The sequence below is a fragment of the Vitis riparia genome, chromosome 9, assembly GCF_004353265.1.
Source record: "Vitis riparia cultivar Riparia Gloire de Montpellier isolate 1030 chromosome 9, EGFV_Vit.rip_1.0, whole genome shotgun sequence".
Lineage (NCBI taxonomy): Eukaryota > Viridiplantae > Streptophyta > Magnoliopsida > Vitales > Vitaceae > Vitis > Vitis riparia.
Window position 1 is genome coordinate 21,269,344 of NC_048439.1, and position 11,274 is coordinate 21,280,617.

The following is an 11,274-nucleotide window of genomic DNA, read 5'->3' on the forward strand; positions in this document are numbered from 1 at the left end:
CTTTCCTTTTCTCTCTCCTCCTAGGCATTTCTCCCAGATTGAAGCTACATCCATGGTGGATACTTTAGTTCATGAAGAGAGTGTTTACATGGCGGAGCTGGCTGAACCAACTGAGCACTGCAAGGAGATGGTGCAATTCATGGAAAAAGTGGTCGTCAAAACCGAGGGGTTGAGCGTAGTGGAACGCAATGTCTTCTTTGTTACCCACAATAATGTGATCGGCACGTGCTGAATCTCGTGGCGCATTTCTTCCTCCATTGAACATAAGGAGAAGGGCCGTGTCAATGAGGACCACATCGCTACCAGTCGTGGCTGCAGATCCAAGATTGATTCCGAGTTGTCTTCCATCTATGATGGTACTTTTCGCCTGCAGAATTCGTGATTTATTCCTTCGGCCACGTCTGGTGATTCGAAGGTGCTTTATTTGAAGACGACGGGAAGAGAATGCTTGAACTAATGAATTGGGATCCATTGCAAGCCGTGAGTGCGTCGGAAAAGGACTTTATAACTTATAAGGATCTTCAACGACCTTTTGTTCTGTAATCGCTGCTTCACAGACATATCAGCATAGTCCATCTAGTAGATCAGCACATTAGCATGAACCTAACCCAGGGAATCAGAGAAGTTTTGCTCTCGGAGGCATTTATAGGGCCAGTTTCTTCTCTGCATTTGTCTGAGAAACCAGCTGATCTAAATACTGGATCAGTAGCCGAAGTGGTTTGCTATTGGTACATTGAGAACATTGTGAGGATATTCATTGGAAATCGCGTGTCTGAAAGCTTGTGGATATCAACATCTAAAACCAAATGAATTCAAGGCTGCAATGGAAATCTTATATTTCATCTGTGATCACCGAGGCAAATATTTCAAACGGTTCAAACTGGGGTTCCATATCTATTGATGAGAAGCTATAGGACATGCAATGCCATATACCAATGAAGTCCATGATTCCTTTTCGATATTCATATATACATCAAATGTGGATTTGTCGGTTAAAGAAGCCATATCAGATTTGGGCAGTTGGTTGGTCAGAACAGATTCGGGGCTTGTTGACAATTTAGAGAAGCCCTCATATGTTTGTGCTGCAATAGAGCAATTAGAACAGAAAAAGAAGTACTGGAATGAGCATGGGACCTGTAAGAGCACCATATCTGTTAAATATATTGAATGTCAGTCAGGATCTCATGTAATTACATCCGCCACAAATGTTGCTTGTTCTGATTATGAGACACGTGGATTCAAACATGGGTCACCATCTTCTAATGTAGATGACAGAAGTAAGTGGTTGGGTAACTTAACACCAGATAAATCAGATGGAGGGGAATACTTAATTCAGTCCGCTGATATGAGTGAAATACTAGAAGGCCAATGTGGAGTTTTATCTTCTTCCTATGACGAGAGCAAGAGCTTGCAAAGATTGCATTGGTTCTGAGTTTAATGCAAGGGGTATCATGAGATGCCCTAATTGCAGAGTAATTGAAGTTGGTGAATGGCTGTTTTCAAATGGCCAGTGTACCCAAAATAGAACCAATGAGAATCATGCTCAGTTTTTGGTTGAAGCGCCAGTAGCTGTTCTTCCTTGGTGTCCTACTCTTGGACTTTTCACTCATGGACCTTATGAGGTATGGGGATTGCCATCTCATGGGAATGGTCCTACTTTCAGCCATCAATTGAATCTCCTCCCTCCTCCCAGCAATGCTCCTGCCCAAGGTCTCCCAGGCATGTTGCACTATGGCAATTGGGGTATCTTCTCTCCAACAAGTGAGAATTCTAGCAGGGCCAATCCGATTGTTCCCTCCATGATGGGACTGTCTTGGTTGTTTCTGGCAGAGTACCAAGTCTGCAATCAGTCACTCAGCCAGTCGTTCTCGACCATGGGTCTGGTGCTTTTGGTCCTTTGCCCTCATATGGCCACCTCGGGGTACCTCTGATCAGTCCTCGTCCATAATCAGTTTCAGTATACTCATGATCTCGCAGTATTCATCACTCTGGCTCCGTTGGGATTTTAGAGAAGGCATGCAACTGGTGTTCAAAGTGCACCAAGTTCAGAATCCCACTTGTGCACTGGACCTACAAGCACAACCCGTTTCGCATGACCGCCTTTGGCATGCAACCAAGGGGCCACGTGTCATCTTTCATTTCCTCATCTCTTTTGGATTTTGAAAACAATTCTCCCAAACTTCATTTTTGTAAATAATTTTTCAAATCCCGTTTTTTTAAAAATAACTTCAAGTCTCCAAAGTTTTCATCCTTAGATTTTTAGGTTTCACAAGTCCCATTTTCAATCAAATTGGTTGCTATTTTTCTCTTCGGCAAGGCATTTTTACATTTTTTATGACTTTAAAAAAATGTTTTAAAATAAGCGTGATTTAAATTATGTAGTTCCAAATAATGGAATTTACAAAATTGATTCACTCAAAATAAAAACGGGCTTTGGTGGGGGCCCGACATACATGATTTTGTGATCGTTTGATTGACTGATTGATTGAATTGATTATCATACCTGATTGATTTATTCTGTTCTATGACATGCTCAAAATTATTTCTTAATTGTGCACTAACCTCACTTTTCGATAGCTTATCGTGGCTCGTCGCCTAGGTGTGTATCTATTTCCACTCTGGTCTTTCTATATACATGTTTCGATTCTCATATGTGCATGATAATTTCGGGTATTCATCGTTTTCCTTATTAGATGCCATGATTGCTTCATTTTGTTAGTAGAGACCCGACTTTAGGGACTTAGAGGGGTGCTACGGTTTTTACCGTACCTTCCCGATAAGTAACCTAACCCCCGAACCCGATCCGGTTCACAGACCACATTTTCCAAAACAAGGAGTCACACTTAGGGTTTTTCTTTCTTATTTTGTTTACCCTTTAAAAATAAAACAAAAGTAAGTGGCGACTCCAAGTCATTTTCTTAAAAATAATAAAAATCAATTTTTTTTCAAAATAAAAATCGAGCTCGCCATCGAGTGGAAAACGCATGAGCCGAAAATGCGGGGTCCACAATATTATTGTAATATTAGACTTCCTTATAAAATAAAGAAGGTTGTTGGAAATATCTCTATAAATATTCTAGGTCATGAGGGGAAAAAGTTATGAGATGGAGATGGACCTGTAGAGACTATATGAGGTGGATAGAGATGTGAGGAAGAACGGGAGGTACTCTGTAGAGCGAGAGGGCTCGTAGTAGGGTATGGATACAAGGAGTGGGGAAACATGTGATGTTTTGGGAACCCAATAGTTGTATTTGGTTCTATCCTCTGTAATATTCTCTATTGTATAGTGGAATCATTCTCTCTCATCCGTGAATGTAGGCATGGTTGGTCGAACCACGTTAAAACCTCGTGTACCGTATGTGTGATTGTTTTATCTTTGTGTTATTGACTAACATTGTTGACATCAAAGCTTTCGCTGGCACTACAACTAGTATCAGAGCTTAGGTTGAAGATTTCTAGAAGAGTAAAAGATCACAAAGCACATAAGATGAAAACAAAAGGAATTTTCACTAAAGGTGGAGTCGATTGCTCTTTTGTGGTGATATAATACAAAAAGGTTTGTGTCATGGAGAGATCGAAGATTAACTTCATGGAATTTGGTCCAAGGTGGAGATTGTTAGGAAGTGTCCCAAATTCCTAATTAGTATAGATTCTTTTTTTGTAAAGAATATTATATAGAATATTTCTAAGTTGATATATTATTGTAATATTAGACTTCCTTATAAAATAAAGAAGGTTGTTGGAAATATCTCTATAAATATTCTAGGTCATAAGGGGAAAAAGTTATGAGATGGAGATGGACCTGTAGAGGCTATACGAGGTGGATAGAGATGTGAGGAAGAACGGGAGGTACTCTATGGATCGAAAGGGGTCATAGTAGGGTATGGATACAAGGAGTGGGGAAACATGTGATGTTTCAGGAACCCAATAGTTGTATTTGGTTCTGTCCTTTGTAATATTCTCTATTGTATAGTAGAATCATTCTCTCTCATCCGTGGACGTAGGCATGGTTGGCCGAACCATGTTAAAACCTCGTGTACAGTATGTGTGATTGTTTTATCTTTGTGTTCTTGAACTAACATTGTTGGCATCAAATTCTTTCGTTGGCACTACAATACTTAGTCCCTAGGCTTAAAGACAAACTTGTAATAGGCACAAAATGGATATTTAAGAATAAACAAGATGAAAATGGGTTCATTGTGAAGAACAAAGCTAGGCTAGTAGCCTAAGGATATTCCCAAATTGAGGGGATTGATTTTTTTAGAGTCATCCTTACCCTTAACTTTGTTGAGGACATGAAAAAAGAGTTCGAAATGAATATGGTAGGTGAACTCAATTTCTTTCAAAGACTACAAATTAGATAACTTAAAGATGATATCTTTCTATCTTAGTCTAAATATGCTAGGGAGTTAGAAAAGAAATTTGGACTTGAGTCCACTAAACACTTTAGGATACCCATGAGCACCACTACTAATCTTTGTAAGAACACATCTGGGAAGGATGTTGAGAAAAAGCTTTATAGGAGTATGATAGGGAGTTTGTTATATCTTATTTCAAGTTGTTAGGACATCTCCTTTAGTGTGGGAGCTTGTGCTAGGTACTAAGAAAATTCCAAAGAGTCACACTTAACTTTTGTTAAAAGAATCATTCATTACATTAGTGGGATTTTGGATTATGGGTTATGATACCCTTATGATTCCTCTTGTGTTATTATTGGATATTTTGATATTGATTGGGTTGAAAATGTAGAGGATAGGAAAAACACTTCTAGGGCTTACTTCTTTATTGGGGATTGTTTAGTCGTTTGGCTAAGTAGAAACAAAATTTAATTTCTTTGCCCATTGCACAAACGAAATATGTAGTCATAGGAAATTGTTGTACCTAATTCCTTTGGATGCAATAGATGCTCAGTGACTATGACATTGAGTAGGGCACTATGAGTATCCATTGTGACAATCTAGTGCTATTAACATTTCAAAAAAATTATGTTCTTCATTATTGAACTAAAAATATAGACATCTATCATCATTCTATTAAGGATTTAGTTGAAGATAAAGTCATTTCTCTAGAGTTTGTCTCAATGAAATATTAATTGGCAGATATTTTCACTAAACGCCTGGATTCTCTTAGGTTTGAATTCCTTAAGAAGTCCTTAGGTATATTACTAATTGACTAAAAGTCAAAAGGGTATAGACCTAAGGATTTGTGTTTTTTATCTATCTTCTTTCATTTGGTCAATCCCATTTTCCTCTTAGAGCACTGGTCTTATACCTTTTTTCACTTGCCTTATTGGTAAGAATTTCAATCTCTCAAGTTTTAAGTCTGAGAGAAATATACTAAACCTACAAGGGTTTATTTTATTTTCCCTAGAATTTTTTTAATTACTTTTGAGGTAAAGAATCAAGGTATATATAAAAATCTTTGTATACTGGGATATCTAAAAAGAAATAATTGGTAAGTTATCCATGGGGAATCTTCTTAAGTTTAACTAATAAAGTATAATTTTTTTTTTCTTTGGAAGTAATATCATGCCTAATTCTTTTTCATTCACTTGCCTTGTTTATCTAAGTTCAATATTATTTTTTCCCAAAGTGTTTTAAGGCATTCTTGGATTCTTAGTTAAAATAAACTAAAATATTCTTTCCAAGTTTATATACTTTCACTTGCAACATTTGGAAACACCCTCCTAAGTGGAATAAGACAACCATAGTGAAAGTATGATTTCCATAAATGGTGTACAATGCTTCCACTTCTCAGAAAATAATAATAATAATAATCATGTATGATTAAGGGGGAGTTAAAATTGTGTTGTATGGAGATCAATGAATGCCATGTTAAATAGAAATCTGATGAAATTAACATAAATTGACTGGATGTGAATTTATTGGATCACGACATGACTCAGTGACTTCTAGAAATTCAAATTTTAAATATGAAATTAGACGGTAAGTTGTTTTCCCTTGAAAATCAATGCCATTAAATTCTCTTAGATTCTTATATGCTCTGATTGTTATTCATCTGATTTCCAAACTAAGATCATGATTAACCTTGTTCTTTAGATTTTAAAATATCAATCTTGTTTGGTTGAACTATGTTTTTTGGGCATTCTATTTGTTTTATTATTTTTCTTTCTAATTTTGAGTTATTTAATTTGAATTTTGCCCTAAGTTGAATGTTTGACTTGTTTCTAAGGTTTTTACATGTCTCTAAGTTGTTAGTTGGTTTCTTAATTTGTTTTGTTAGTTCACTTTTAGTGTTCATAATCCTTCTAGAGTTTTTCACATAGCCTCGAGCGTTTATCCCAACGCTCAAGCATTGGCTTCATTGCTTAAGCGCTCAAATGGCCTAAGTTGTTTCTAGTGTTGCTTCATGTGGTGGTATCACTCAAGTACTCCTTAAGTTACATCCAATGTTTGCATCGTTCAAGTTCTAATCTTGCATCCAATAGCCCGAGCAACTATTTAGGTCCTTCTAGCACATCTTTTTTTAATCCATTTCACTTCTTTAGTTCATTTGAGCACTTCGGGTTGTTGTTGTTCGACTTCTAGTGATTTGTTCAGACCTTGTTTCATCTTTTCATCTTCATAGTATTGTTTAAGACTGCTTTATGAGCATTTCTAATGGTTTAGTTTCCTCATATATTTCTCTCGATTTTTGAGCTTTTTTACTTGTAGTTTTTGTATGATAGGACGTTGTTGTCTTAGGGAGGTGTCTTCTCCGAAGCCTTACTCCCACGAAGTTGTTCAAGGCATTCCCATCTAGGGTATTTTCGACTTGGATAATCTTCCCTTGGAGTATTTTCACTCTAAGGAGGCTCGAGATAAATACTACTTTGTTCTCCGGGGTCGTTGAGTCAAGATAGAGCTACCCATTCATCTTAGAGCCTTTAAGGACACATCTTTCCCGTTTTTTTTCATGCTAAGGGCTTGGAAACTCTTATGACTATTTGAGAGACCTCGTACCCTCATTACATTCAGATGTTCAATTCAAACATCCATTTAGTAGTTTGTGGTCTCATATTTAGTGTTACCATGTATGGCTAGACCTTCATGGTCTCTACTCGATCTATCAGGTGTGTTATGGGCATGTTTTTTTCTTACTAATCAGCTTTTAGTCTTTTTTTCCGGAGGTTTAAGCACTCACTAGAGGTGAGCTTGCCTCTATTCCTGTTACTTTGTATGGCGAGTCCTATCCGTTGTTGACTTACGTTTCCATTGCTGACTTTACCAAGTTAGCTTGGGTCCTTGCTATGTTTATGTCTTATTCCTTCTACTCCTCCTGCCATCATACTCAGATTTGTCATCTTGTGGCTTGGTTTATTCACACCATTCTTTTTGGGTAGTAGTTCGACATTACCTAGGTGATCCTTGACACCATGACATCATATCGCAATCCCACCATGTACACTAGAGCTTCCCTATTCACCCTTCTTATTAATATGATTCTAGAGCACATCGGTTTCAATTTCGATCTTGCTTTGGTAGCTTGCGTGTCTCGTACTCTCATCAATGCGAGTTCCTAGGTCAAACACTATAGCCATGTGTACGACCGATAATCCCTCTAGCCTCAGCTCAATCAACTCCCATTCCTCTAACTTCAATGTCATAGGAGGTGGCTCAAAAGACTGGAATAGAGAAGGAGGAGATTAGGGTGACAGAGCAGGATTCTCCCATCTTAAAGGTGGTTTCAAGATGGGGAATAGGGTCCTCGTTTCACTCGTCTCCAATTCTGGATCTTTAACATTTGTTGACCTCAACCCTAATTATTTCTTCCGATCTGTGCCCATTACAAGCATTTTTTGTTATCTCCTTATCCCCACTTTAATGTGGGCTTGGTCCAACACAAATAGGTTGGTGAGTTAGTAAGGTTTGTCTTGGAGGCCTATTAATTTAATGGACCAGACATGAGCCTTGTTTTTTATAACACCTACTAGTGGTGGGCCTTTTGCTCTTCTAATGTAAGCTCCAAGGCTTCGCTCCAAGGCTTCATTGACATAACGTGCATGCTTAAGTAGGGTCAAACAAAACCATTTTATATTTTTTATTGTTAACTATTATATTTTTACTTTTAACCTTGAGTGAGGAGAAAGGGGCTATAGGTTCCTTGGCCTAGAAAACCCTTGTATTCAAGCTTATGACCTAGGCTTGGGTTTCAAAATTGGGCCTTCCAGCTAAGAAGAATTTGGGCTCACTGAAAATGATTAACAAAAAATGTTAGGAAAAATAAAAGTGAGGAAATGAATTTAAATTTTTAAATTGGATTTTTCATGAAAAATGTGAAGAAAAATAATAAAATATAATGAAAAATACCATAAAATTTTTCAATTTTCAAAGTTTTCATTCCTTTTGTAAAAGAAATAAATAAATTTAGAGATTTTTTGTATAGCTCCAAATGTGAAAAGCGAATAGAGGTCTTGAAATGGTAATCAATAAAAACCTACAAAATTTTCAATAAAGTAATTTTTTCCATACCACTAACGGTAATAATAATAATAATAATAATAATAATAATAATAATAATAATAATAAACATTGAATAAATATTTGGAACTAATTTTTTTAAAAAATATATATTTCCAATTTTAAAGGTTTATTTTCAAATTTGATAAATATATTTTCAATTTTTTTTTGCTTTTAATATTTAATTTATTTAGTAAAAAACAATTTTTATGAGAAAAATTGTATAAAGTAAGAATAAAAATATAAAAAATTTACAAAAGATTGGTAGTCGGATTTTATGAAAATATGGAAAAATATTATATAAAAAGTCCTAAAAAAGGTTGATGCAATCAAAATTGGCCAAAACCCATAACAAGAAAGGAAAACCCACCTTTTTCTTTTCAATCCTAAACTTCAAATACTCAAATTCATTTTTTCATACAAAATTAAACTAAATATATTTTTAGAAATTTTAAATAACTCTTGTTTTAGAAACTAGTTAAACTACCTTCATGTAGTATAATTTAAATAAAAAAAATGAATTTACCATAAATTAATGAAATTATCATTCTCAAAAATTTAATATGACTAAAATAAATTTTGTTTTTATCTATTTTTTCTCTTCTTTTTCAAGAAAATTTAGATCTAAAACTTTCCCATGAAATGATAACTCATAAACCACACCAACAATATAAAAGTGAAGTCAATATATATAAAATAAATCCACAAATTTCAAAATCATAAAACCAAAATTCTATCATATTTAACTACTATTTTGAACTTAAATTTCAAGGTTTTTAATAAAATTTTACCTTAATGAAAAAGTGATTTTTTTTACTTTAATAAAAAACTTGTTTTTTTTCCTCAGTTATCTTTTCCATCTTCAACTTTATTATAATACTCAAATCTAATTTTTTTTTATACAAAATTAAACTAAATTTATTTTTGAGAATTTTAGATCACTCTTGCATAAAAAACTACTTAAACTACTTTAATATTATATAACTTGAATAAAAAAATGAATTTATCATAAATTAACAAAGATATAATAAAAATAAATAAATATGACTTAAATAAATTTTTTTTTATTGATATTTTTTGACAAAACCATAACCTTTCAATAGCCTGATTGTGTTGGACCAAGCCCACCTTAAAGTGGGCGTGTAACAGTAAGGAGATAATAAGAAATGTCTGCTACTCAACCAATAGGGAGAGATGGTGCCAACTTATATTGTGTTTTCCATTGTACTGGATTATTGGTCTTTGACACTACTTTGAAAGTTTATTTTGGGTGTTTTTTAGTCCTTTTTAGAGTGTAGGATCAGTAAAAAAAAAATTGCATGAATTGAATCTTTGTTGTGCTCTTAATTCATGCAAGAGAATGACATCTTGTGGGATGAGAATTCTTTGATCCCTAAATTTTTTATATCACAAGCAACCAACAAACAAATTCCATACACCAATGTTTTAAAAACGTGACCAGCCAATCAAAATAGTTGGCTTTACTCGGTTTGGATACGATCTTGACGATTGGTAAACTAGTGGAACCAACTAGGTTTGGAACCGGTCTTGATTTTTTTCCATTTAGGTTAGACAAAAATTTTGGAAAAAATCAATAAATAGAGATGATGTTGAAATTTTAATAAAATTATCATTTATATTTATGTTCAACTATTTTTCGTTATAATATAGTTATAGAATGTAGTTGCAAACTAGAAGAAAATAGTTGGAGGAATGGTGTATGCTCTAGTGGATGGTGTCTCACACTCAATTCCCATGGATAGAGGAGTAAGAGTCAGAGACATAACAAATGGAATTGGCACTAAAACGGGTCGTGAATTTGATTGAGAAATAACTAGTCTCATGATAGACAAAGGAACGACTATGCTAAGAAGAAATGGGGTTTTGTTGCGGTTCTTTGTAGGTTGATGAGTTCTTCGGTCTAACATGTGTGATTTTCTCACTTTTGAAACTTCATTTTTGGTTTTGATCCATTTTAGAGAAGATATGTGACACAATCCAAAATGGGGTTACATTGTCTCTTGCTTTTGGCTGTTGTTATCATTTGTTGCCTTCATATGGTAGAATGATGTTTGTTAACTAAAACTTCTATGACCAAGTTTGAATTTGATACATGGGTGGAGCTGATTTGTTTAAATATTCATGTTTTGGTGAAACAAGTCATTTTAATTGAGCAAAAAATATATACAATGTAGAAGATGGATAAAATTAAGTTAAATACTTACAAAAAATTAAGATTTTAAGACTCTTCAATTTAATATAAGTTTTGTTGTACTAAGGATTATGGGTTATGCATTCAATTTTGGGTAGAAGGAAAATACTATCTAAACAAGGCCTACATATAATCTAGAGCTTTCCCATCCCCAAGAAGCTTAGGGAATGGATTAGATTAAATAAGTTAGCTCAAAAGTGATGTAAAATGTGGGTATGTTGTATAAAAACACACATATATATTTTCTTCTTGTTTTTCACCATTCAAAAAGTTATGATTTGCTTAATTTGATTGAAAAAAAAAAAACCATACTACTTTTTTTTTTTTCCAAATTATAAATTTTAGCCACTTTTTGTGAAAATTAACCAAAATTCTGTAGACACCAAAAAGGGGGGAAAATGTCATAGATTTAGGTTAATAAAGAAATATAGTTGGGATAAATAATTAAAATATCTTACATTGGACGATCATCATATCCCACTCAAATTTAATAAGGTAGTGGAAACATAACTAATAAATATATTTTCAAAGAGAATTTGAAAATTTGAAATTGGGAATTTCTTCTATTCATTTTTAATAATTTTTAGGGGCTACTATAAATTT

General features: G+C 34.3%; 1 protein-coding gene across 1 annotated transcript in view; it reads right to left on the reverse strand.

Moving 5' to 3' along the window:
• Positions 1-11,274, reverse strand: part of LOC117922281 (metal tolerance protein C4-like) — a 41,951-nt gene that overhangs the window by 18,399 nt on the left and 12,278 nt on the right. The gene's annotated exons all lie outside the window — the stretch shown is intronic.